Raw genomic sequence first — 27,904 nt, forward strand, 5'->3', positions numbered from 1 at the left:
TTTGGCTGCATTAAATTTATATCTCAAGAACCAGCGTCTGAAAAGTTTAGCCCTTAGGATGGACCCTGAGCCAGCCGCCCAACCCAAACTACCCAGGAAAAATGCCAAGGTTTCCAGGCCTATTCCTACTGCCACTCCTCTGTCGGACATCCCTCCAGCTCCTGATATAGGGGCCGAGGAACGCCCGATTTCTCTGTCAGCTTCGACCGTTTCCATTGAGGAAGCTGTTTCTGCAGCCATGGAAAGCACGTCCGCGGAGACTATTCAGATGTTGGCCCCAACCGATGTCGAGGGGGAACCTGTTGTTGGCCGACCAACTGAGTCCTCTCCTACTACAGGCCAGGCCTCAATTCCTAGGTCATGCCCGAAGCCTATGGCTTCTAAGAAAAAACAGAAGACAAAATAACCCTCCCAGATGATATCCGTGACCACATACTTACCTACATTATTAGACAAAAAGTCCATATTGCAACTACTCATAATCTCAAAACCTCCCGCTTAAAAAAATTATTTAATCCAGACAGCTTCTTAACCGAATTGCAAGCATGTGACTGGTCACCACTAACCTATCTAGAACTACTTTAATACTAACTTTCTTCAAATCCTAGACTCCCATGCACCTTATCGCTCCACTAGAATAAAAAACAAATCTGCCCCCTGGCTCACAAAACAAACTAGGCAAAAGATACTGCTCAGAAATAAAATCTGAACTAAATGGAGATCTACCAAATGTCCAACAACCCACCTCCAATTTAAACAGCTAAGAAATGCCACCAAGAAGGATATTCTTAGAGACAAAAAAAGATTTCTACCTACACCTTCAGCAAACCAATCAACAAACACCACAAAAATTCTGGTCTGCGATAAACAAACTCCTTCAGCCAGGTCACACTACTACTCCAGACCCAACTGGTTTCAACAATAACAACTCCAACCTGATCCCTGATGCCTTTAATAACTACTTTACAGAAGCCATTCAAACCCAGGCCAAGTCTTTACCACCCATCGCTGCGTCCCAACCAAATATGTGCAATACTTCACTACCTACCTTTCAAATACAACCTGTATCTACATCTCTCATCTGTAAGCTACTTCAAAAATTGAAACCTTGCACCCCTTCTGCTGACCGACTCCCATCTGAATACCTACAAATAGCTGCAAAAGCCATAGACTATCCCATTTCTATCCTTATTAACAGAACTATCTCTGAGGGTAAAATCCCTGCTTTATGGAAAATATTCCCATATCATCCCTCTACATAAAGGAGGACCATCTACAGAGCTTTCTAACTTTCGCCCTATTGCTCTACTCTCCCCATTAGCTAAGATAATGGAAAAATGTATTCACAAACAACTACTTAACCACTTACTACAAAATAACCTACTGGCAAACTGCCAACATGGCTTTAGGCCATTTCATAGCACATCTACTGCCCTTTTATCCTTTACCGACTCTATATATAAAAACCGCAACAATAACTCATTTTCCTCTGCACTATTTATTGACCTGTCAAAAGCCTTTGACATGGTAAACCATAACCTACTGCTTGATAAACTAAAGGCTCACTCTCTTGATCCTCAAGCCATACATTGGTTTAGATCTTATCTTGAAAATAGACAGCAAGCAGTACTTTGGCATAACAATCTGTCTTCACTACTTCCAGTAAATATTGGAGTACCCCAGGGCTCTATCCTAGGTCCCCTACTCTTCTCCTTATTTATTAACAACTTACACATGAACATACCTCAAGCCACCTGCATTCAGTATGCAGACGACTCCACCTTAATATGTACAGCCAAGGATATATCCTCCCTCCACTCCCTCACCCAAACTGTTTTTCAGAATGTTGAAAACTGGTTTATGCAACACTGCCTCCTCCTAAATCCTAAAAAAACAAAACTACTGCTTTTTACTCCTACTCATAAATCATCCATTCCTTTCTTCTCTATAACCTCTAACAATGGTACCAACATTTTCCCAGATACTACAACCCGCCTACTAGGTGTAACTATTGATAATCGTCTCAACTATGATGAACAAATAAACTCCACTATAAAGTCTGTTAACAGAAAACTTGGCACCATCTATAGAATAAAACGCTTCCTCACCCCTTCTGCAAGGAAAACAATTGCTCAGACCCACTTCATTTCCACCCTTTTCTATGCCTCTGTCATATATACCAACCTATCCAAAAACAACCTCTCTAAACTCTCCACCTGTTATAATAGCATAGCTAGATTCATCACAAGTTCCCCCTTTAAAACTCACCACTGCTTTAACCTCAAACAACTTGGATGGCTAGAACTGCAAAACCATATACTCTTTCAACAATTACTTATTACGCAAAAGATTCTATACCACCCAAACAACACCCCTATCCTGACTAATCTAATTACTCCTTATACTAATCTTGCTACACTACGCTCTGCTAACAAGCTTCTAGTTTCATCAAATAAAGCTAACAACAAAGCCGGGGATTCACTTTTCTCAAACACTGCAGGAAAATTCTGGAATCAGCTTCCTGCTGAATTATCTACCATCACTTCTACATCCCTTTTTAAAAAAACATCTCAAAGAACATCTGAAAACTCACTGGCTTTGTCCGTGTACTAACCCTCACTGACATCTTTTTTCACTTTATATTCTTAACCCTATCCCTACTCCTGTAACCTTTGCCTTCAAATCTACTTACTACTCCTACTCTGTAATATGAGAATAACATATATATTATTCCCCTTATCTAAGACTTGCTCATACCTTCTAGTGTGATTTGTAAAATTGTTTAGTTTAATTTTTGTAGAATTGTTTAGTTTAAAGTTTGTAGAATTGTTTAGTTTAATTTCTACTAAAGTTATTTAATATACAAATTTATTATTACAACTGTTCAGTAGACCAATACCACCTCTGTGTTGTGATTCTTATTGGTTCTGAACATTGTTAACTTGGTCATTATTCGTGTTTGGAGCTTTTCTCCCCGGGCCTCTACTGAAAATGGACATATATCCAGCTAGACTAGCCCGGTCAACAAATGTAAAATAAATAAATAAATATTTCTGATCCTTCTGAAGCAATGCCAGATTGGCAGTCTTACAAACTCCCTTATGCAGGCCTTCATGGCCCTTAGGCCTACAGGCCCTGAACCTTCCTTCATCCCTGTGCTCAGCCATCGACCAGCCTCTGCCTCTTCTCTCCACCATCCCACTAACCAAGAGGGAGAAGAACAGCAATATCATTGTAATTCCTCCTCTGAGGAATCAGTCTGTTATGTGTCTCAAATTGCTTCCCCTGTTGACTACTATTCCCCAGATGAAGACTCCATTGAAGGGGACTCCCTACATGAAGATAGAATCTTTGGGGAAAACCATAACTAAAATGGAGTACTTCAAGTGGGACACTGCTCTGATGTGTGACACCCAGAAGAGGTATTTTGAACTTCTGCGACTTGAATCTTGCTCTCCTTCAGCTATACCTCTGGTGCTCCCAGCCTTCCTGGACACCTTTAACTCTGTAAGAACCCAGACTTACAGTCCCCAGCCCCAAAAAGACCTGACAGGTTTTATAAGGTGCCAGATGACCAAAAATTCCTGGTTAAACCTCCCCTGGCAGACCCAGCTGTCAATGCTGTGGCTTGTGATAGGCAGTCTAGACAGGTACCTTCTGCCTCCCTCCTACCCACAGATAAGGACAGTAAAATCATGGATAGACTGGGTAAAAAATTGTATTCTTCCTGTACTCTGGCTTTCAGAACCATTAATTACAAAACACACATGGTCAAATACGCTCTAGACCTAGTGTCCCAGGCCTCAACACTGCTAGCCTCTACACCTGACTGTCCCACTAAGTCTGAAATTGCATCAAAACTGTCCCTAGCCACCCAAGTGGCCAGGCACTCAGTCAAGTATAGTTACGATGTAGCAGAATCCTCAGCCAGGTCTGCAGCTTCTGCATCTGCCCTTCGCAGATATTCCTGGCTACGCTTGCAAACTCTTCCAGAGGATTTCAAATACAAAATTATGGATGCTCCACTGGACCACAACCTTCTTTTTGGCAAAAATTCAGCTGAGCTCTTCAAAAGCTTGCAAGAAAAAAGCAAAGAGCTACAAGACATCAAATATTTGCTGGTGTCCTCCCTTCCCTAAGTACTGCAGGAATTATCCAGCCAAAACTTCCTTTATTAGGAAGATTCCTTCCACTTCTTACCCCTCCTCCTCCAGACTGAGAAGAGGTTCTAGGAGACAGCCTTACTCCAGACTAACAACCACCCCCTCTCCAAACAGCCCTTTTCTGACAGAGGGGGCCCGTCTTCTGCGTGGCTTCCTTGCCCACCTTCCTTTGTCTGCCCACCTACCCCACTGCCTCCCCTTTTGGAGAACCATCACCTCAGACCAATGGGTCCTTTTCATCATTCAGAGAGGATACTTTCTATCTTGGAGGGAAAAATTAAGGCCAAAACACATTCCCTTCCCACCAGAAAACCAGCTCCACCTCTTCCCTCTCATAATGCAGGAGTGCCTCTCCTTTGAAACTATAGAACCAGTCCCCTGTGGGCCAGGAAGGAAAAAGATTCTATTCTCACCTATTCCTAATCCCAAAAAAGGATGGTCCTTGGAGACCCATACTAGACCTTTCCTACCTAAATCTGTTCCTAAAAGCTCCATCCTTCAGGATGCTCTCCCTGCAAACTCTCCTGCCTCTGATACCACCCAAGCCTTTATGGTCACTCTGGACTTAAAAGGAAGCTTACCACCACATTTCTATCCTGCCCTCCCCCTGAAAGTCCCTGAGATTTACTGGCATTTCCTCACATTTTCAATTTATAGTTTTGCCCTTTGGTTTATCTACTGCTCAAAGTGTTTTCACGAAATGCTTGGCTCCTGCCATTGCATTTTGCTGAACCAAGGGTATCCAAATATACCCTTAACTGGATGATATTCCCCTTCTAGTGGAATCAGAATACATGCTCCAAAGTCATCTAAAATTCCCCATGACCCTCCTGCACAACTTGGGGTTCACCCGGAACCTTCCAAAATCCTATCTGCACCCCCAGTAGGACAACGTTTTTCTAGGATGCAGGATCAGATCTGACTTGATGAGATCCTTCCTCTCACAGAACAACGTGCTGTCTCTCTCAAGTCACTTCCAACAACTTATTGCGGAATCCCACCTGTCCGCAAGACAATTCCTACAAGTACTGGGACTCATGACAACCACTATTCCCATGCTCCCTTTAGCCAGGATGCACACAATAAAACTTCAGTGGTACTTAAAAAAAAAAAAAAATCTATGGTCCCAAAACCAACAATCCCTAAACAAACTAATCCCCATTCTGCCCTGCCTAAAGTCAGAATTGAGATGGTGGATCAAATAAATACTCCTCAACCAAGGCATCCCCGTACAACTCCCTCCCCTTACCCAATCCATGCACACAGATGCATCAGACGTAGGGTGGGGAGCGACTCTAAAGGATTTCAGGGTTCAACAGCCTTGGAACCCTACCCTTCAAAAGCAACACATTGTCAGGGAGATGACTGCAGTCTTGCTGGCCCTTCAGGCCTTTCTCCCCATCCTTCAACCAGGCCTTCTTCACATTTTTACAGACAATACCACAGTCATGTGGTACCTGAACAAACAAGGAGGGACAAAGGCCCATCTTTTATGCCGGATAGCCCTACAGATTTGGGAGCTAGCCACCCAACACAATATTTTCCTACACGCCTCTTACACCCCCTCTCAGGAAAACAAACAAGCAGATTTGCTCAGCAAAACATCCTCTCATCTTCACGAATGAATGCTAAACAGGGAAACCTTTCTAGACATAGTCCACTCAAGTGGATTTGTTTGCCCCCCCCCCCCCCCCCAGAACAGAAAACTAAGTAGATTCTGCAGCAGGGTTCACACTCCGTTAGCCTGGAGAGTGAATGCCTTCAGCTTTCCTTGGAAGGGGATGTTCCTTTCTGCCCCCCCCCCCCCACTAATACAAAAGGTCCTTCTGAAAATCAAGAAGGACCATCCAAAAATCTTGTTGGTAACTCCCTACTGGCCAAGGCAACGCTGGTTTTCTTCTTCACTTTTTAGCCAAGGGCAATCACCACAAGTTACCCCACAAGGTGGACCTACTCTCTCATCAAAAGGGATCTCTAATTCACCCTCAGCTGAAAATGCTAAACCTAACACTTTGGATGATCAACTTCTAATCCCTTACAGACAGCTCTACTCTGAGGACATGCTTTCAATCCTGAGGGAGGCCAGGAAACTAGCTACTAGAAAGTCATACTTATCTAAATGGGAAAGCTTCTCTAAATGGTGTCTTCTTAAAGACAGGGACCCACTGCAGGCTGACCCCTCCCTAGTCCTTAGCTATGTTTGTGATCTCAGTAAGGCTGGACTAGCTTACTCCTTTTTGAAAGTCCACTTTTCAGCCATTTCAGCCTGCTTACCCATACAGCCACCCCTGCTTTCCAGGCTGGATGTTAAACTTTTCCTGAGAGGGGTCCTACATATTAGACCACCAAGAAAACCCATCCCTCCTCCCTGGGACCTCAACTTTTTGTTAGAAAAACTCACCTTACCTCAATTTCAGCCGGCTAGTTCTGCCACCTTACAAATATGCACCTGGAAAACCATTCTTTTAGTGGTCATTTCTTCCGCTAGAAGAGCGTCAGAACTACAGGCCCTCATGGCCTGCCCTCCTTACACCACCTTCCATAATAACAGTTACCTTATGCACAAAATCCTTCCTTTATGCCCAAAGTGGTAAATGAACTATCCTTGAACTGGTCCATCCGCTTACGTACCTACCTTCCCAAATCCTACCAACAATGTGAGAGGATCCTTCATTCCCTGAATGTACACGGACAGTTAAGATTCTACTTAGACAACACTAAGTCATTCAGAAAGTCTGACCAACTCTTTATCTCTTTTCACCCAGAGCTCTGGGCAAGGCAGTCTCCAAACAAACCATTTCCTTTTGGATCAGGAAATCTGTTCTTTTTTGATGCTCACATCTTGGCAAAGTCTTACCTCATGGTGTAAGAACTCACCCATCCAGGGGTATGGCTACCTCCAAGGCCTTTCTCAAAGACCTGGACACAGCTTCCATCCTGGAAGCGGCTGTCTGGTCTACGGTTCACACTTTCACCAAACACTACAAATTAGACCAAGTCTCCAGGGCAGGTTTTGCCAGAGCAATCCTGCAAGGATTTCTGGAATCCTCTATCTCTGCCTCCTCCCATTACTCTTTTTAAGCTGTGATACTCTCCCACACCATGAATACTGCAACACTGGAATAGAAGGACATAGAATAGTTGTGTAAAATCTTATCATAACCATAGATGTCCTTCTCTTCCATGTTGCAGTATTCCTTCCCACCCTCCATACCCCATATTCTTCTCTTACTGCAGGGTCTGGCCTCTGACCACTGCTTCCACTCCAGAAGTCTTATCTGTTCATCCTTACAGTGGCATTTGTTCCTTTAGTTGGCATCTTGTTCTCTGGACAGGCCAGTCCTCTGGGCTTCAAGTTCTGCGGTCTGTGCTTGCAGATGTCACATTTAAGGTCCCTGGTTTTTGGCCCTATGTGTGACGTCGCACACACGTACAGCAGCCAGGCAAAAGCTTTTGTATAGGAGCCGACGTCAGATTGGCTGAGGCAGAAAATCCCATACCATGAATACTGCAACATGGAAGAGAAGGACATCTATGGTTATGCTAAGATTTTACACAACTATTCTTTCTTACCATAACGTTCCATCTGTGTTGTTGTTCTTCATTCTTTCATGACATCCCACCCTTCTACTCCCTCCGAAAGGCTCCTGGAGGTTCAGATTTGGTCCTAGCTTCATGATAGGGCATTTGCTCAGACAAAGCCTCCGCTTTCCTTTCTTACGGGCAAACTTGATCTGAGGAGAAGGAGAGGGGCACTATGGGTAAGCTTAGCTCGAGAGTTTTTGGCTGGCGTGAGTTTGTTATAACAGCCAAGTCAGTTCTGAGGACGGAACAGATATAGCCATTCATAATGAATGAATGAAGATAAACAACACAACTGGAACATTATGGTAAGAACATAACTTCTTTTTCATTTCTTGTGAATATAAGAAGAGGGGACAACTTGAGTCAAAACAGACTATTTCCAAATGGTTGTCTAAGGATGTTTTTGTTATACTCACCAAAACCAAACTATTCCAGGCAGGCTCAAGGCCCACTCTTCTAGCGCCTTGACTTCATCTATAGCTTTTTGGGAAGTGATGGATTCTAGAAGCTGCAGTTTAGTCCTCTGTAAATACTGTTACAAAGCACTATAAGCTTGATTCTTTCTCTAGGTCCAGATAAGGGTTTGCTACGACCATTCTCCAGGGGCTCCTGGACTCTTCTGCCACCTTCCAAATGTAGTATGCTAAAGTAATGAACTCCTATAGCTAAGGCTACTGCAGCAGTGATAAATATGCTGAAGTCTGTGTAATTGATAGAAAGTGCTTAAATTATTAAATTTTTGTATTGCTGAGTATATAAGGATGGTAAATCTCTGTCTGCCAAAGGGATCAAATTCTCAACCCCCCTCACTCACTCATTTTATAAATGCCAGGGCTTTGCATCCGACACTTCTGGAGAAAGGGATCACCAAGGTAGAAGGGTGACCACTTATAATGGACTTCACTCAAGACGCAGAGGTGGCTCACAAATCCAAGACTTCAGGGGTCCTTTCTCAGTAAGCCTTTCCAGCTGTGCTGAACGTTTGCCTGACTGACCCACTCTGAAAGCAGCGGGGGGTACTTATTCCTGCACCCAACAACCTGAACATCCATCACTCAAGACAAATGGGTGCAGAAAATCATAATCAGAGGATATTTAATTCCCCACTTCATGCCCCCAAAGAATTTTCAGTGTTCCACCCTCACAAAGGGAAGAAGCCACTTTAGAAATAAGTAACGTTCTAAGAAATAGTCATCTATGAGGTCCTTCCAGACTTGAAAAGATCATGAATTTACTCAAGATTCTTTTTAGTGCCAAAGAAAAACAGGGAACTAAATCCAGTTTGGACCTAAGTCTCTTGAACGTGTTTGTGAAGTGAATATCATTTCAGATGGTCACAGTTCAGTCCATTTTCCCATCACTAAGGAAGAATGACTGGATGTGCCCGATAGATCTTAAGGATGCATACTACCACATAAAGATAGACAAATGCTCCAGGAAAGGATGCGTACTACCACATAAAGATAGACAGATTCTCCAGGAAGTACCTTTATGTCTGGCTGGAAGCCATTTATTACCAGTTCGGAGCTCAGCCTTTTGGTCTTGCCACAGTTCCCTGGGTATTTACCAAGTATATGGCCATAGTAGCAGCTCATGTACAACTGCAGGATTTCTAGGTATTCCCATATTTGGATGACTGGCTCATCACCAGCCCTTCCAGGAGTGTACTCGTTCAAGCTGGGGCCTCCTTGCTCCAACTGTGCATAGACTTGGGGAATTACAGTAAATTTTGAAAATTCCAAGCTACATACCTTCCATTCTCTAGATTTCAGAGTTCATTGGGCATTTTTGGGCACAAGACTTCTGATAGCAAAACTTTCTCAGTGAAGAATTACATGTCTTCATCAACAGGCTCAAGTTATCTTATCTCACCAGAAACCAGCAGCGAGACTAATTCTTAATCTTCTAAGCTCCATGGCAGTCTCCATCACATTAGTGCCAGTAGCCAGATTGTACATGAGGGTTCTTCATTGGACTGTGGCAATTCAGTAGTCTGTCAAGAAACAGCTCATGTTCTTTCAAGTGATTCTAACAAGCATTTGCAGATCTCACATAAAGTTGTGGCTGAAATATCCGCATGTTCTACAGGGATGTCCTTTTATTCTTCCACCCCAAAGCAACTGTGGCCATGGACACTTCCCAACTGGGGTGGGGGGCATTATTTTGGAACGACAGTCCAAGGCACTAGCTGCCAAACCGAAATTAGTTTTCACATCAGTTTAATGGAGATGAGACCACTCATCCTAGCATTGCAGGCCTTTCAGGAATCTCTCCCTTTGGGCATAATATCTATTCAGACAAACAACATGGCAGTTGTTTGATACATTAACAAGTATTTTATCCTTTGTATCAAGAGACCATGAGTGTGTGGCAATGGGTGATATTTTCATGTTGCTTTCTGATAACATTGCATATCCTGGGAAAACAAATACAAAAAAAAACATTGCATTTCCTGGGAAAATTCATTTATTCTTCCAGACAGGTTGAAGAGTTCTATCCTGCTACCTCACAAGTGGTCCCTCGATCCATTAGTAATGGAAAGGATTTAGAGCTGCTGGGGCTGACCTTGTAGTGACCTCTTCACCTCTCTCCAGATCACCAAATGCAACAGGTTTTTAGTCTAGTTTCCCAAAAGGGAGAATCACCCATTGACAGCTCTAATGCACCCTTGGCCCCCGGTACTCCTTCACGCCTTTCGCCTGATGCCCTTGATTCTAAAGTTTCTTCAGAAAGCATCTGTGATGAAGGTCTCAGTCATCCCCGTAGCCCATTATTGGCCTCAACAAGTCTGGATTCCCTTCTTCTGGCCTAATCAGTTCCACCCAGACCTTCTCTCTCATCTGTTGGAGTTGCCTTACCTGAACTTTCAGTTCTTTAAACTTACTGCATGGTTTCTTCAATTCCTATGATGGTTCAACAGGTCTTCCCAAAAGCCTTCAATGATGAACATTTATATAAGCAAATGGAAAAGGTTTTCTATTTGGGCAATTGGAATAAATATTGACCCTTTCTCAGTCCCTTTTCCAACAATTTTGGACTTCTTCATATGCACCTTTTCCAGTGTGGAGCCAAGTATTCCACAGCCAAGGTAAGCTGCAGTATTCTCTAAGTGTGGGAGAAAGTCATACATCATTGCATCTCTCAGACCAAGGCTTTCCTCCGAGGTTCCTTTCAGTTGTGTTCACTGATTATAGATCCTGTCCTTCAATGGGATATTACTGTCATGCTGCAGGCTTTGACTGCTCCCCCACTTTAATCTGCTGCTAGGGTTGATTTGAATTTTTTTTCACGGAAGACTTTATTTTTTGTGGCTATCACTTTTGCCACGAGAATTTCTAAGCTACACACCCTTTCCTCAAAACTTGCCTACCTAATTTTTCACAAGGACAGAGTATCCATGAAAATGAACCCCTCCTTTTTTGTAAGGTAGTTTCTGAATCATCCATTAATCCGTCCATAAATTTTCCTCAGATTTTACCAAATTTTGCAAATGAAAGGGAATATACTTTGCATTTGCTAGATGTTCATCATCAGATATGTTTTTATTTACATCTGTCAAAACCTTTCAGGAAATCAGATCTTATTTCTGTCCTTTTCTACAACTAAATTGGGAAAAACAGTGTTCTGAGTCACTCTTTTATGCTGATTGTCCAGTGTATTTCAAGAAAGAGGACTTTGATTCCAAAAGCTTATTCTACCAGATCTGTGGCTTCATCTACAGCCGCCTTTTTTAGTGTTCAAATTGATGACTTTTACACTACAGCCGACTGGTACAAGGTACATACCTTCATCTCACACTATAAATTAGATATGCAGTTCAGATCTAGAGCTTCCTTTGGGTCAGCTGTGCTGCAGACTATCCTTCCTTAAGGTCTCCCAAGTGAGAAAGTAGCTTGGGGCTTTGTCCCATACTTTGAGGAATGGATGGAAAAGATAACATCAGATAGAAAAGTTATGTACTCACTGTAAAGATAGAGCTGTGTTGTCTGTTTCCATCCTTCCTTAACTGCCCTCCCATCATCCCCCTCCTTATTTTGTATTATTTCTCCATTCTGAGATGGTTCTAGCTGACCTTGTCTTGGCTCCTGAAGGTCATGTTTTTCTCTTTCACTCACTTTTCTCAGCCAGACAGTGTTAACTAGCTAAGTTGTTTATCTGTCAACATCTTCATTATTTTAAATTTCCTTATGGGTAGGGGGACTTTTATTGGTGGGTAAACTTCATCTGAGGTAGCTCACTTTTTTTTCACAAGGGATTATGAGTAGTAGAGGAGACTGAGCACCATATCCAAACTTTAGAAGTGGTCAAAGCCATATCTAAGGTTGTATCCAAGACCCCCGAGGAAGGACAGAAACAGAGAACACAGATCTGTCATTATGGTGAGTACATAACTTTTATTTATTGTCTTTTTCTCTTCTTGTACCACTATTGGAGCCCCTCTAACAGTCAATAATATTATTACATTTTTCCTTTGTCCCTGATATTGTGCTGAATGTCTATCTTGGCATCCTTTCTTTGTCAACTTTACATGCTTATTTTTATCCAACTGTATCCTCTGCAACTTTGCTGTTGGCACTTTACATTTCATAATATAATTCCATACTCTTTACTTTTTGTCTATAGCTGTAAGACTATTTGTATTCCTTGGTAATATAAATGGACTAGTCATTATGATGGGAGGCTATTACTCCTGCGTATTATGTATGATGTTTTTTTTGAAGGTGTATTTTCAACTTTTGGCTTGCACGCATACACTGATGTTTGTCAGACTGATCTTTTATACAGTTGTTTCTTCTCAGCTCCATTAGAACTAATTGCATATTTTGTAAGACTTTTAGCTTCAAAGAAAATGGTAAATCAATAAAAACATATATATATATTTTCAGACTGGCCATCCCATTTTAATTTAGAACAAACACACAAAACTATGTATATTTTGAACAAATGAAGTTTACTCCTCCAGATAGAAGTAGTTGCTTCAAATTATCCAAGTTAAAATTATGGTTACCTACACTAAAGCATATGTTACATACAGTATGTGTTCCCACTTACACTGATTGTCTGTTCATTTGTTACATTTGTTTTCCTCCCACAAGTGAAAAAACTTTGTGCATGCTTTCAGTAAACATTAACGTTTAGCTCTAAGAAAAAGTGCACTGACTAACTTTAAATAAATGAATGAACTAAACTGTGCACTGTTCTGTTAAATGCATTAAAGTATTAAGGCTGCTGGGAGGCTACTACTTATTCACTTCCTACTGTTTCAGACTTTATATTTTGCTGAACTGCTTTGCCACTGTACCTTCAAATGTTATATTTCTCTCAGGAAAGCGTGCTCAGAACTTTCAAGATTGTTTGCACCTGCAGACAGCTCCACTCCAAGTAAAAACAGTCAACAAGGAGAAAAAAAAACAAATAGCTTTGTAGAGGCACGAAAAAATCATTTTAAACACCTTTATTAAATTATCACTTAAGACATAAGCAATTATACATTATGAAAAGAAATTAAACCATATTAACATATTTCCATTGACATACATTATACTTCATACATCTTTTCTTTGACACTATCATCAGTCTAACATTGCATAAATTGCTGAATTCCTGCCCTTCCCTTAAACCTCACTCTTCCTCAGTGCACATTATTTTGCCTGTATTGTTCCCACAATTTCCATTTATTTCTATCTAATTTGCTCCTTCCCTTTTCTAAAGATTCCTCTCCCAGTTTTTATCTCTTTTGCAATATTCAATACTTCCAGTACAGTTGATCTAGACTTTGATTTCCATTTTCCAGTAATTGCTTTTTTGGCAGCCAGTAGAATTAAATATAAGAAGGCCTTACTATGTCTAGCACACTTTTCAAATGTTCAGATTTTTGCTTCATATTTTTGATTTGTTCCTCATGATTTTTTTTGTTTTTCTGGATTTTTGTAGCATATCAGTGAGGATTGAAGTCACTAAATAATGACAGATATTTGAGTTTCAGACTTTATATCCTTCAGAAAATGTGTGATAACACAAAACCTTTAATTCTAGCAACTTTATAAGTTTATAAGAGCAATATTTAAAGTTTGTTCCCCCATTATTTTTGGCTATGCTAAGAGGTTGAGAGCTATGATGTCTAGGCAATTCAAACTCTGTGTCTCAGCTCAAAAGAGACATGTCCTTAGTTACAGCCATTTACTCAGCCAATGCTTCTGACTGTAGGCAATGCAGTCACCACAGCTTTCTTGCTTGTCCTCCTTTTAAAATACTGTTAAACAAAATCTTACAAATCTTTATCACTTTCTTCCCTCTTCCTTCCTAATTTTCAGACTTCTATAGGAATGTCATGTGTTTCTGGCGGTTTTCCTTAAAATTGATTATAAATCACTGTACCTGATGTTGTCTCTCTCATTCCTCCTCACAGATGGGTTATGGATCCGACCATGCTGCATTTTTTCAGACTAGGATCCAAGTCTCAAGCTCCTCCTACTTCCCATAATGCACCACCCCTAACTGACTCCCCCAGATCTCGTTTGCCGCCGGCAGTGTCAGACGTGATCACTGAGTCTCGAGCCTTTTTACCAAGATTTCTTAGTAAAATTGGTGTTGTTCCTCAGGAAAGTGTCTTTTCTTATTTTCTCCCCTTCTGTTATTGTGTGGGTGTATATCCTACGCTTTTTCTTAGATCAGCTTTTTTTTTTTTTTTGCGCACTTTTCTCATAATAGCCTTTGATCCTTTAGCTTCTCTTCTTCCCACAGTTGTTGCTATAAAAAAAAAACAAAAAACAGTAGCAGTAGATAGTTATATACAGCTAGTTGTTTTAGTGCCAGCCATTGGTCTTTTGGCTTTCTTCTAGATTGGCAGTTTTGTATTTTTTGCCACATTTTTCTTGTGCCTGTATATCTTATCCCTTTTTATTGTGATACAGTATTTTGTTGGCTGTGTTTGTGGTGTTTCTTTTGTAGTGACATTGTTAGAAAAACCCTCCGGCTTTAAAAGCTGCACAGAATGCAGCCGTAAGTTCCCATAGTCTGTTGCACATTCCTTGTGTGTTTATTGTTTGGGTCCGGAGTATCTGTGGTCGGCCTGTTCTGTCTGTGAGAGCTTCAGCCCTGGGCTATCGCCGACCGCAGAAATAAGTTGATGTTAAAGGGTCTCTTGCCTGCTTCTAGTTCCTCACCAGAGGCTCAGACCCCCCCTCAGAATGTGGCAGGGTTCTCTGACTCCAAGAAGTGTAAGTCCTAGAGGGAGTCTTTGGAGCCACCCTCCAAAGTTCCAAGGCCTTTGGGTCTGACAGGTTCAGATCTTAGGCCCACATCTGCTCCAACAGATCCAAGGCATGCTTCAGATCTGACCAGTGCTTATCTAATTTCAAGTTTTCCTGAAGCTGCTCCTACCATCTCAGATCCTAGGAGTGTGGATTCTACACCTATGGGGTCCCACACCGGTGCTGGGCATTGAATCAGCTCCTTCCCTTGGGCTGCTGCAAACTCCCACTAGGCACTCCAGGCCCCTGTCAGTGGCTTCTTCCAGTTCTTCTAGAACCCTTTCAGAGGCCGACATGGACAGGATGATTAGGAAGATTCTCAAGACTTTGATTCACTTGGGGGTCTTCTCTGCACCATCCCCTCTGGGTTCTGGGAGCGGTTCCCTCCAAGCTCAGTCTCCTTCTCCAATCCGCCCCTTGGTATCAGAGTCTCAGGATCATAGCCATTTGAGAGATCCGGGGGTGAGTATGAGGAGTTTCCTTTCCTCCACGCTGACCATTGCCCTGACCTCCTCGGCTCTGTTATGTTTGGACCGCAGTGGTTCTTGGATCCAGGTTCTCCCCATTGGATCCAGGGGGAGAGGGGTTTGGCGCCGACTCTGTCAGAGCAGTCTCTTCCCCTTGGTACTTCTGTGGTGGACAGTTCAGGTCTGATTTGCCTGGAACCCAGGACTTGGGGATCCCGACCCTCTCTTCAGTAGCTTTGGCTGTGGTGAAACTGGGGAGAGATTCACTGGGCCCCTTGGCATTTCAGGCTGTAGAAAGGGTCTTCTCTTGCCATAGGGATCTGGTCTCTTTCAGCTACGACCTCACCTGTCTACTTCCCTTGGATCAGAGACTTGAGCCTGTCATACCTGCCCAGAGTCAGCCTGTCCAGACTAACCTCCAAACACTTCCCCCAGAGGGAGCCCCCTCCTCTTCCAAGATCTCCCCTGAGCATCACACAGAGGAGATCCCTCATAAGACTACATGCAAAAGGAGGCATACTGACGTCCCCCTTGGAGTCCATCACCGAGGACACTGACTTCGATGAAGGGGAAGGATCCCCCAGATCACCACAAGAGGACGTCTCCTGTGGAGACATTTTAGAGATCCTGAGGCAAAGAGGTGGTCAGTCAGACAACCTCCATCCTCGGTGGTGTCTGTGTTTTCGGAGGTTTTCGGGATGGGCCCATCTACATCCAGTGTGGTCCCCCTGGTGGATCAGCTCATGGATTTGGTGTTCAGCTGGGCCTGGAAGGAGCTGGACTCTATCAAACCGATTCCCAAACTCCTGGACAAATTCTTATCTCCCCCTAAGGGCAGACCATATTGGATTGAATGTATTTCAGTGGATGCCATGGTTGTGGCAGCAGTTACCAAAAAGGAGCTAGGAGAACAGAGTTCCACTGTCTATCCACTGAAAAGGGAGTCCAGAGTGAGTAAAGTTTGGTAAGTGTGTTTACACCTCGGCCTTTTTTTTTGCTGAGAGTGTGAAACTACTTGGCGCACTTTACTCGACTGCAGAGGGAACTGGTGAAGGAACTGTCAGTCTCTCTGGCAGAGATCATGCCTCTGCAGTCGAGTAAAGTTAGCTGAGGACTTCAGGAAGGTCTCCCCTGACTGACGACTCTTTTGTCTTTGTCCACTTCTTCCATGAAGCTTATCTCCCAATACACGGAGACTGCCTCACAGGCAGCCTGCTCAGGCATTGCTATTTGGAGACGTGCCTGGATGAGGCTTTCTGATGTTGTGGAACTTTTTCAGGCATCCTTTGTCAATGCCCCATTTGATGGATCCTCACTTTTTGGTCCATCAGTCGAAAAGACCCTAAGCCACAATGAGCAGCAAGGGAAGACCTTATCTGCAATTGGGGTCAAGTTCTGAGCTTCTCAGCGCACCTTTTCTAGAAACCAGTGCAGTAGAAAGAAAACCTGGTTCCGAAAATCTCGGGGGTCTTCCCAGGATAAATGTGGGGATCCTTCCTCTAGAGACATAGGAGGAAATTTCAATGGGAGACACTGCCCCAGAGGCAGGGGGGGGGTCCACAGAATCAGGGGTTCAGGGAAGCTTTCACTGATAAACTCTTATCAGTGCTCCTGAAGCACTACCTGACTGCTCATTTCTGAGCAGTCTGGGTTCATTTTTCTGTTTCCTACTGCCTGGACTGATATAACACAAAAAAGTGGGTGCTAAAGATTATATCTAGAGGTTATTTTAGTCCCTTTCTCCTTCCTCCTCCAGAGAGGTCAGAGAGACTCCTCGACATTCCACCCAGTCAGAGCGCATTTGCAGTAACAGAAATACTAATTCTACTGCAAGAAAGAGTCATCTAAGAAATCCTGACTGAACAAAAAGGATTCGGAACTTATGCTCACTTATTTTCAGTGCCAAAGAAAACTGGGAAATTGCGATCCATTCTGGATCTAAGCAGATTAAATTTGCTCATAAAGAAGGTGAAGTTCCGAATGGTGATGGTTTAGTCCATTCTACCCCTGCTGCAGAAAGGTAATTGTATGTGCTCAGTGGACTTAAAGGATGCATACTATCACATCAAAATAGACATCCCAGAAATCATCTGCTCTTCCAGTTGGGAGCCAGTCATTTTCAATTCAGAGATCTGTCCTTTGGCTTCACTACAGCCGTCAGGGTTTTTACCAAATGCATGGCAGTAGTCACAGCTCATATGAGACTGCAAGGATTCCAGGTGTTTCCATATCTGGATGACTGGCTCTTTACTGTCCCAACCAGGGATCAACTGCTGCAGGCCAGGGTTTACAACTTCAACCTGACAAGTCATCTGGGGATCACTTTAAACCTGACAAAGTCAAACCCATTTCCAGTTCAGTGTTTAGAATTCATTAGAGCTGCCTTGGACACAGTGAATCAGATTGCGGCTCTATCCCCTCATCACATTCAGACCTTGAGAGATTATGTCTGAGCCATCTTAAACTGATCTTCCCCACGTGTAAGGCTGATATTTCAGGCTGTAGGATCTGAGGTGACAGCCATCCCATTAATCTCTCTTGCAAGGTATTTTATGTGAGTTCTTCAATGGACCCTGGCTGCTTAATGGTCTATACTCTACCAGCCTCTATCTGTTTTTATCAAACTGACTTTAATTTGCAGAAAGCATCTCCAATGGTGGTTGCAGATGGACAACCTGACAATAGGCAGACCTTTCCTCCTTCCTTCCCCCTCAGTCACGGTGACCATGGATGCTTCCCAGCTGGGGTGTGGGTGGGGCATTTCAAGGAAAAGATGGTCTAGGACACGTGGTCGCACATAGAGACCAGATTGCATATCAGTGTTCTGGAGGTGAGAGCAGTCTTCCTGACATTGCAAGCCTTTCAGGACATTTTCCCGGTAGGAACGATTGTGATTCACACAGACATGTCAGTGGTGTAGTACATCAACAAACAAGGAGGAAGAGGAATCTGCTCTTATCTGCTGTACAGAAAGACCATGAGGGTTTGAGAATGAGCAATGTCTTCGTACTGTTTTCTGCTTGCAGCTCACATACTGGAAAAATCCGGTGTCCTGGCAGACAAGCTCAGTAGGTCCATTCTGACCCCTTACAAGTGGTCCCTCAATCAATCAGTAGCGGACTTGATCTTCAGCCATTGGGGCCAACCGTGTTGCGACCTATTTTCATCCCCCCCAGAACAAGTGCAGCAACTGTTTCATTCTGACACCCCCTTCCAGGGGAGTCCCCAAAGGACACTGTGGTTCATGATTGGCCCTCCCGTCTCCTCTATGCTTATCCCCCACTAGCCTTGATCCTAAAGCTTCTCCAGAAAGCAAAGCATCTGAAGTCCTCAGTAATCCTCATTGCTCCCTGTTGTCCTCGTCAGATTTGGCTCCCCTTCTTCACCTGAAATGTCCTGGATGGATTCTGGAACCCAACCAGGACCTCCTTTGTAACCTGATAGAGGGTTTTTACCCCAGTCTGATGTCCTTCAAATTGACTGCTTGGTTTCTCCACTTCCACTGATTGTTTGAAGGTCCAGGCTTACTTCCCCCTGTCGACGACATTATTTTAACCTCCCAAAAACCAGCTACCAAGAAAGTCTATGGGAGTAAATGAAAGAGATTTGTTTTCTGGGCTCCTAAAGAGAACATTGATCCTTTTCAGTTCCGATTTCAGCTGTCCTTCTCTTCCTTGTGTCTCTTTTCAAAGAAGGAGCCAGCTTCTCTACCATCACACTTCAATTGGCAGCCATTTCTAACTTTCATTCCAGCAATATTTTCAGTTCTCTGTCAACTTCCAAACTGTACAAGGTCTTTCTGAAAGGGGTCTTCCTCCTCAGGCCACCAGTCGAAGATCTCTCCTTGCCATGGGATTTCACTGTGGTCTTGCAAGGCTTAACTCAAAAACCTTTTGAACCAGCCTGTAATTGTGACTTAGTTTCAAGGAAGACTGTCTTTCTCATCATCATCACCTCAGCTAAGAGAATCTCAGAGATTCAGGCCTCGTCTTCTAAACCCCCTTATATTAATTATTTTATACAAAGATAGGGTTTCCCTTCATACTAATCCCTCTTTCATGCCCAAGGTAGCAACAGGACTCGGTCTCAACTAGACCATTCAACTACCTGATTGCTTCCCAAATTTCTCTAATGAGGGAGAATGTTTGTTGCATCTGCTTGATGTTCAGAGGCAGTCATGACGTTATCTGCACAGGACGAAAACCTTTCGAAAATCATAACAGTTATTTTTGTCCTTCTCTCATATCTGTCTAGTTCAGGCAATCTCTAAGGTTACTCTTGCTAAATGGATAACAGACTATATTCCCTTGAGTTATACCAAGAATGGACTACAGCTGCCTTGTCCTCCTAAGGCCCGCTGAACTAGGTCTATGTCCACCTCATCTGCCTTTTCTTCCAAGGCATCTTTAGATGATATTTGTGCTGCAGCCACTTGGTCGAGGGATCACACCTCTGTCTCGCATTACAAATTAGACATCATTTCCAGGAGCAGAGCTTCCATAGGTTCAGCAGTGCTTTGGCATATCCTTCCTTGAGACCACCCAGGATTTGTATAGCTGAGGACTCTACCCATCCGTGAGGAGGAATGAAAGAGACAACATCAGATTTATTAGTTATGTACTTACCTTAACTTTGTGTCTGTATTGTCTTCTTTCATTCCTCTTCACCTTCCATGCCTGCCATCCCCCTACCCAGTGCTCTAGAAAACCTGGCGAGAACTTTTTAGGAGCTGTTGTTCCTGGATGTTCATCGTGCATACAGCTGCAGTCATAACAGATGGGTTCTCCTGCCGTCAGGCGGGTCCTCGGTCAGCTGAATTCCAAAGTCTAGGTCCAGCGTCGGTTGTCGTCGCTTCTTCCCTGACGTCAGTGCGACAGGGGTGTAAAGGAACCAGCCAACGCCATTTTCTTCAGTCTTTCTTGCCGCGCGGTGCCCGAAGCAGAAGCAGTTCGCAAGTGCCGGTCGGCCAGCTCCTGAAATTACGAAAATTTTGAAACCGAAGTCTTCTTGAAAGCTAAGTACCCCGTTGGGGAAACTTTTCTTACCTCAGACCGATGTCAGACAAAGTTAATAATTGCATTTCATGTGGGAAGCAAATACCGCATAAGGATTTCCATTCCCTCTGTATACCTTGTTTAGGCCCAGACCACGACGTCTCGGTCTGTTGCTTTTGTGCTACTTTCAACAAATGCACCATTAAGCGTCGGGCGGAGTTCGCCCAGCATTATTTTGGAAAAACATTTAACTATATTATGTCGTCAGATACTCCGACTCCAGTTTTATCTAAAAAATGCAAAGATAAGGACCATCACACGAGGTCCGCGGCCTCTACTGACACCACGCCAAAGCCCACTATACATGGTCCGGTTCTCAGCGAGGCACCTACGCAGCCCCTGACTACCGACGACATTTCATTGGCAGTGTCTCCTGTGCCCGAGGTCGCAGGCTCCTCGGCCCACACCCCGACTACTGATACCGAAGCCACTCTTGGCGTTGAACCTCAAAATGTGGACAGGTCTACCTCCACTCAGGGTGTCTTCAGACCTTCCTCTTCTTTCTCCATCAAGGCTTTCACTAAGTCTAAAGCAGCCATGCACTCTAAGAGACAAGCTACACAGGGCCCATCTCCAGGCCCCATACCTAAAAAACAGATGCTTAAAATGGCTGAGGATTTAATTACTCTTATCAGGGGTTCTCAACCCCCACCGGACAAAAGGCCCAGAGTGGAGGAAGAATCCCCCTCCTCTGATCAGGGCTCCATTATTTCAGAGCACTCGGATGATCAGGAACATTCTTACTCCCCTTTTGAAGACTCTGATGTGGAGGAGTCCATTCCTTCTGTATCCCCCCCAGAGGATTACTCATTTGGGGAAACTTTTCATACCTTAAGGGAACACTTCCACTGGGAAGGCCAAGATTATTCAGATTCCAATAAAAGGCTTAGGGAATTTCTCTTACTACCTCAGCACAGGCCTCTGGCTATACCTCCTGTCTTGGACATCCTAGATGATGTTTACTTGGAGGCCTGCCTTAACCCGTACTCTCTGCCTCCAGCCTCAGTTAAGCCTGACAGGTACTACAGGGTTCCTGACTCACACCAATTTCTATACAAAAGTCATGCTGCTGACCCAGAAACCATCTCACAGGGCCCCAAGGGAATTAAGGCCTCCACTGCTAAAAATCCATTACCTTCCGAGAGAGATTCCAGATCCTTAGAAAGGTGGAGCAAAAAGGTATATACCTCGGTTACCTTAACCATGAGGGCCTTAAACTGTCAGTTCCATATGCTAAAATACCAACAGTTTTTGTTATCACAATTGAAAAGTAAAATGTCACAACCTGAACAACCAGACTTGAAGGAGTTGCAGGATTTGATGCATAGTGCAGAACAAGTGGGTAAGCATACCTTACAATGTGGTTTTGATGCTCTAGAGGCCTCATGTAGAGCTGCTGTTACAGGATCAGTCATACGTAGACATGCCTGGCTCAAGTAACAAACCTTGCCTGATCATGTCAAAGCTAAATTACTAGATGCCCCTCTTCAAAAGGATGTATTATTTGGTGCTAATGCTGAGGAGGTATTAAGGAAAATGGAGGAAAAGGCTAAATCCATGCAAACTGTGAAAGATTTTCTACAGGTACAACCCCCACGTTTCAGTAGAAATTGGCCTTCCAAAAATTGGTCCTTTCCAGCCACGGACAGACCCCAAAGAGGCAGATACAGGCGCCGAGGGGCAGAGGACAATCCCAAGGATCGTTTAGAGGCAGACAATGGCAAGCTCCTACACAAAGAGGTGGTGAGGATAACTCGCAATCATTCAGAAAGCAAGCCCAATGACTTTCCCTTTGCATGCCAAGCAAGACTCAAATGGCAGCCCCTTAGGAGGAAAGCTGGCATTATTTTCAAAAATTGGCATATTGTCACAAAAGACAAATGGATCCTGGACATTATAAACAGAGGCTACAGATTCCATTTTCACACCCTTCCAAAAATGAGAGGCATGCCAAACCTGCCACACAATCAAAGGGCAGAGGCACAAAGACAAATTACAGATCTCATAGACATGAAAGCTATTCAAGAGGTACCTACGCACGAACAAGGTCAAGGTTTTTATTCCAGACTATTCCTGGTACCAAGGAAGGGAAAAGATTGGAGACCTATTTTGGACCTATCCATCCTAAGCACATTTCTACTCGTACCAAAATTCAAGATGCTCACTCTACAGCAACTTCTTCCCATGCTGGGCAAGGAGTCTTGGCTGGTAACATTGGACCTCAAGGAGGCATACCTGCATGTCCCAGTCAGACAAAATTGCAGAAGATACCTCAGATTTCTTGCAGGTTCAACCCATTATCAATTCTCTGCATTGCCCTTTGGCTTATCTACTGCGCCCAGAGTATTCACGAAATGCCTGGCATCAGTAATTGCCTACTGCAGACTTCAAGGGATACAAATATACCCCTATTTGGACGACGGCCTGATCCAAGCGGACAGCAAGCACATTCTTCTGAAACATCTGGCTTATGTAATAATGTTGTTGAACTCTCTGGGATACACAGTCAACAGAAAGGAATCAAGGCTAATACCCTCTCGGAAGATAATTTTCCTGGGTGCCAACTTGGACACAAACACCCAGATGGCCTACCTCATGCCAGAGGAGCAGGGGCAACTAACTCAATACTTCAGAGCACTAGCAAATTGCACCAGGCTGACTGCAAGGAAAATCCTGCAGGCTCTGGGATTCATGGCATCTTGCATCTTACTAATCCCATGTGCAAAGCTGCATATGAGGAAACTTCAATGGTACCTGAAAAACATATGGTCTCAACACAGCCACAGTTTGGAAACAATAATACCACTAATTCCATGTCTACAAAAGGAATTTCTGTGGTGGGCGCAAGCATGCCAAACAAACACAGGTCTTCCATTCAGCAAGCCTCAAGCAAATCAAGTCATCACAACAGACGCCTCGGACTACGCCTGGGGGACGCACATGACAGATCGGTGCATTCAGGGCAAATGGTCCCAAAAAGAAAAGCACCTTCACATCAATCAAAAGGAAATGCTAGCAGTAATAAATGCTATTATAGCTTTCAAGGACCTTCTGCAACCAGGTCAACTATTGATAAGAATGGACAACACCACAGTTATGTGGTACATAAACAAACAGGGAGGAACACATTCATACTCCCTATGCAGACTGGCCATGTCACTTTGGAACATGGCCATGGACTTACAAATCGAACTACAAGCACAGTACTTGCCAGGCAAGGAAAACACACTGGCAGACAACCTAAGCAGAAATATGACAGATCCACACGAATGGAAGTTGCATCCAAAAGTTTTTACAGAAATAATCCAAGCATGGGAAGGCCAGACATAGATCTCTTTGCCTCCCACAAAATCACCAATTGACAAAATTCTGCTCAAGGATTTTCCATCCAAAGGCCTGGAGAGTGGATGCTCTCTCTTTCAGTTGGACATCAATGACAGTTTATGCCTTCCCACCTCTTCCTCTGCTGCCCAAAGTTCTATTGAAAACCAGAGCAGACAGACCAAAGATGATTCTCATTGCTCCGGACTGGCCAAGACAACACTGGTACCCACTCCTGAGGAGCCTGACGCATTCCCCACCATGGACCCTGCCTCTAATGCCTCTTCTTCTGACAGCACAGCTTCAAAACTCTTCACAGCCAGCTAAAAACACTCAATCTAGCCGCATGGAAGATCCCTTAGCATCACAACAGACCCTACTCTCCAAGGAGGTGCAGGATGTCATTTTGGAGGCCAGAAGGCCGTCAACTAGAAAAGCTTACTCCGCAAAATGGAAACGGTTTTGTGTCTGGAATGAGAAAAAGGGCCAGGATCCTAGAAAACTGAATTTACCTCAAATACTTCAGTATCTAGCTGAGCTGCTAAGCAGTGGACTTTCATTCTCCTCCATCAAAATCCATGCCTCAGCCATTTCTGCAGAATACAACACTGATCCACCCTTATTCTCTCACCCTCTCTTAAGACAGTTCCTCAGAGGGGCTAAGAATCTAAAACCCCCAAGGAAACAACCAATACCTGCTTGGGATCTCAATTTCATTCTGGAAAAAACTGACCTTGTCTCCCTTTGAGCCAGCTGCCTCATCAGATTTGCAATATTTGTCCTGGAAAACAGCTTTCCTTCTGGCTATTACCTCAGCTCATAGAGTTTCAGAACTACAAGCTCTCATGGCTGTGCAGCCTTTTATCATCTTCCATCAGGACAGAGTTTCCTTACGAACCAACCCGTCCTTTATGCCTAAAGTGGTATCCAGGGTAGCTTTGAATCAGGCCATACACTTACCTACCTTTTATCCTAATCCTCAAAACAAAGGGGAGAGATTACTACATTCCTTGGACATCTACAGACAACTCCGTTATTATCTGGACAGAACAAAGCCTTTCAGAAAATCAGAACAGCTCTTTGTGTCCTATGCTGTAGGAGCTCAAGGAAAGCCAATTTCGAAACAGACAATCTCAAAATGGATAGCCCACTGCATACGCTTTTGCTATTCTTTTCATGGCAAAACTGTACCTACAGGCATCAGATCTCACTCCACAAGGGCCACAGCTACCTCTGCAGCTTTCCTCAGAGAAGTTCCTACCAAAGATATTCTGGAAGCAGCCACTTGGAGTTCTGTGCATACCTTCTCCAAGCACTACCACCTACCATTATACTCCAAAACTAGAGCAGGCTTTGCCACTGCAGTCTTGCAGGGCATCCTGGCTCCTCCTAGTTCCACCTAGTGCCTACCACCCCTTTCTTAGCTTTGGGATTCTACCCATCTGTTATGACTGCAGCTGTATGCACGATGAACATAGTACAGTTTTGTACCTACCATAAATGTAGATGTTCAAGTGCTAATACAGCTGCAGTCCAGGTTTCCCTCCCTCCTTCCCCTCTTGGGACAGGCCTATAGGCTAACACATCCTCATACAACCTGATTGGGGTATTCATTTATGGTGTATTTGCTTGCAACTACTGTATTTTGATTATATTGCACTGCTTTATTACACAAATTTATGTATTGCCTTCCTTCTGGGGGCACCTGACATCTTGGGCAAGAAAAACTGAAGAAAATGGTGTCGGCTGATTCCTTTATACCCCTGTCGCACTGACGTCAGGGAAGAAGCGACGACAACCGACGCCGGACCTAGACTTTGGAATTCGGCCGACCGAGGACCCGCCTGATGGCAGGAGAACCCATCTGTTATGACTGCAGCTGTATTAGCACTCGAACATCTACATTTATGGTAGGTACAAAACTGTACTTTTTTGAGCCTTTGGTTCTTGATGTGTACTCCTTTCTTTGCTCCCTGTCATCTAATGGGGCAGCAAACTCTTTCTAATGGAGTTATTTAGGGGACTGTGCATTATGGGAAGTGGGAGCAGCTCAAAACTTGGATTCTTGGTCTGAAAAAAGTCCATAACCCATCTGTGACGAGAAGTTAAAGAATACAACACAGATACCAAGTTATGGTAAGTGCATAACTAATAAATGTGAGAGTGTTCAATCTCGCCGTTTGTTCTTACACACTGGTTCGGAGCCGATCCTCGGCTCCGAGTCGGCCGCATCGCAAAGCTCTGAATCTCAGAGAAGCTCGAGACCAGCCCATATCCCTCAATCCTCCCTGCCATTACTCAGATCTAGTTTGCCGCTGCAACAGATCAGATCGAGGAGAGCTCGGACCAGAAAGAAATTTGATAATTTGTTACTGTTTTCAGATAAGCTGCTTATTTTTTTGCTTAAATACGTTTATATTTCTTAGTATAATATAGAAGTGGTGTGTGTGTGTGGTTATTATCATTATAATATTCCTCATTTTATTCTTCAGGCATCTTTTTGTGGCCTACCCCTTTTTTTTCTCTAGGTGTGGTTTGTGAAGTGTCTTTTGTATACTTATATAGGTATTTCTATACACACACACATATATATATATATATATATATATATATATATATATATATATATATATAGGAATTAGTGATTAATAGTTGTTTTTTCTCTTGTATCTGCCTAGTGAAGTGTTTTTTACTTTTAGTCATGACGGAAAAAGCAAAATCCGGCTTTAAGAGATGTCAGTGTGGGCAGAAAATGTCTATTACTGACAATCACGCGTCCTGCGTTTACTGTCTTGGCCCTCTCCACCTTCAAGAGGATTGTTCTATTTGTCATTCCTTTAGCGGGAGGGTCATGACAGATAGACGCAGGAAGCTTATAGTCAGAGGATTACTTAAGCCTGCCTTTCAAGTGGCTTTGGACAAGTCGGATCAGGCTTCTAAATCCTCGAAGGGGTCGAAGATGTCGGAGCCCATGTCATCGGCTCCGAGTTCATCTTCTAAGGTTTGTTCGCCGGTTCCACAGACCTCGGGGCCGAACATCGAACGTTTATCATTCACTGAGCCCCAGATCTTGGAACCGGTGTCGGAGCTGCCACCACTGTCCACTCTTCAGTCGGTGCCATCTTCGACTCCTTCGACCCGTTCTTCCAGACCATTATCTGAGACAGATGTGGATTGTGTCATGCAGAAACTCATGGAAAACACGGCCCTTTCCAAGTTGATTGCAGTTTCCTCCCAGTTGGTGTCGAAACTAGAAGGCCTCCCCATATCTCCAACGGGTCCTCCTTCGAGACCCATCCAGATCTCGGAGCCGGGAGAGGATGACCTGATGATAGTGAAGCCCTCAGTGCCGAAACCGTCCATTGCACGATCGACACCATTGACTTCGACTCCTTCGGAACCGGTAGGGGAGTCGCGGAGCCGACGGTCTCTACTCGGTTCCGGGACCGAGAGTCGTACCGACCTGTCGGTGCCAACTCTCCCTCTCGGGGCCTCAGCGCAGACTGGCTCAGCTCCATCCTCGGGGTCGGAGCCCACGGCCCCTGGGTCTGGGATGCTCCCGTGTTCTTCGGAACCGGGTGAGTCCTCGGCCCGGGGTTTGGGGGCTTTTGACCTTATGAGGAAAGTATTGTCTGCACAGACAACCACTTCATCAGAGGCGTCCTCTCCTTCCCCAAAAGGGCCGTTTTCTGTTTCTGCCCCCACGACCCATCCAAAGCGTAGAGCCCCATTGCCTCAGCCACCCCCAGAGGGTTCCCCCTGTTCCTTGGAGGCCTCACCAGAAACCCCCTCTGATGAGGTCCCGAGGAAACGGTTGTGCAAGAGGAGGCACATAGATTCCCCACAGGAATCTCTAACATCTGACACCGACTTGGATGAGGCAGAGGGATCCCCCAAGTCACCCTCTGAGGATGTGCCATTTGCAGACATCCTGGAGATCTTGAAACAGAGGGGTGATTGGCAATCCCTAGCCCCCACTGAGGACAAGTCGGTGCTGCTGAAGGCTTTTGGGGCTCAACCTTCTACCTCCTGGGTGACTCCACCCTTCGATGAATTAATGG

At 44.1% G+C, this 27,904-nt stretch overlaps 1 protein-coding gene across 4 annotated transcripts in view; it reads left to right on the top strand.

The window, feature by feature from the left end:
• The window catches only part of IFT80 (intraflagellar transport 80), a 2,191,035-nt gene that overhangs the window by 459,464 nt on the left and 1,703,667 nt on the right, over positions 1-27,904 (top strand). The gene's annotated exons all lie outside the window — the stretch shown is intronic.

This window comes from Protopterus annectens, chromosome 4.part1 (assembly GCF_019279795.1).
Source record: "Protopterus annectens isolate FY-2018-M chromosome 4.part1, PAN1.0, whole genome shotgun sequence".
NCBI classification, from domain to species: Eukaryota; Metazoa; Chordata; order Ceratodontiformes; family Protopteridae; genus Protopterus; species Protopterus annectens.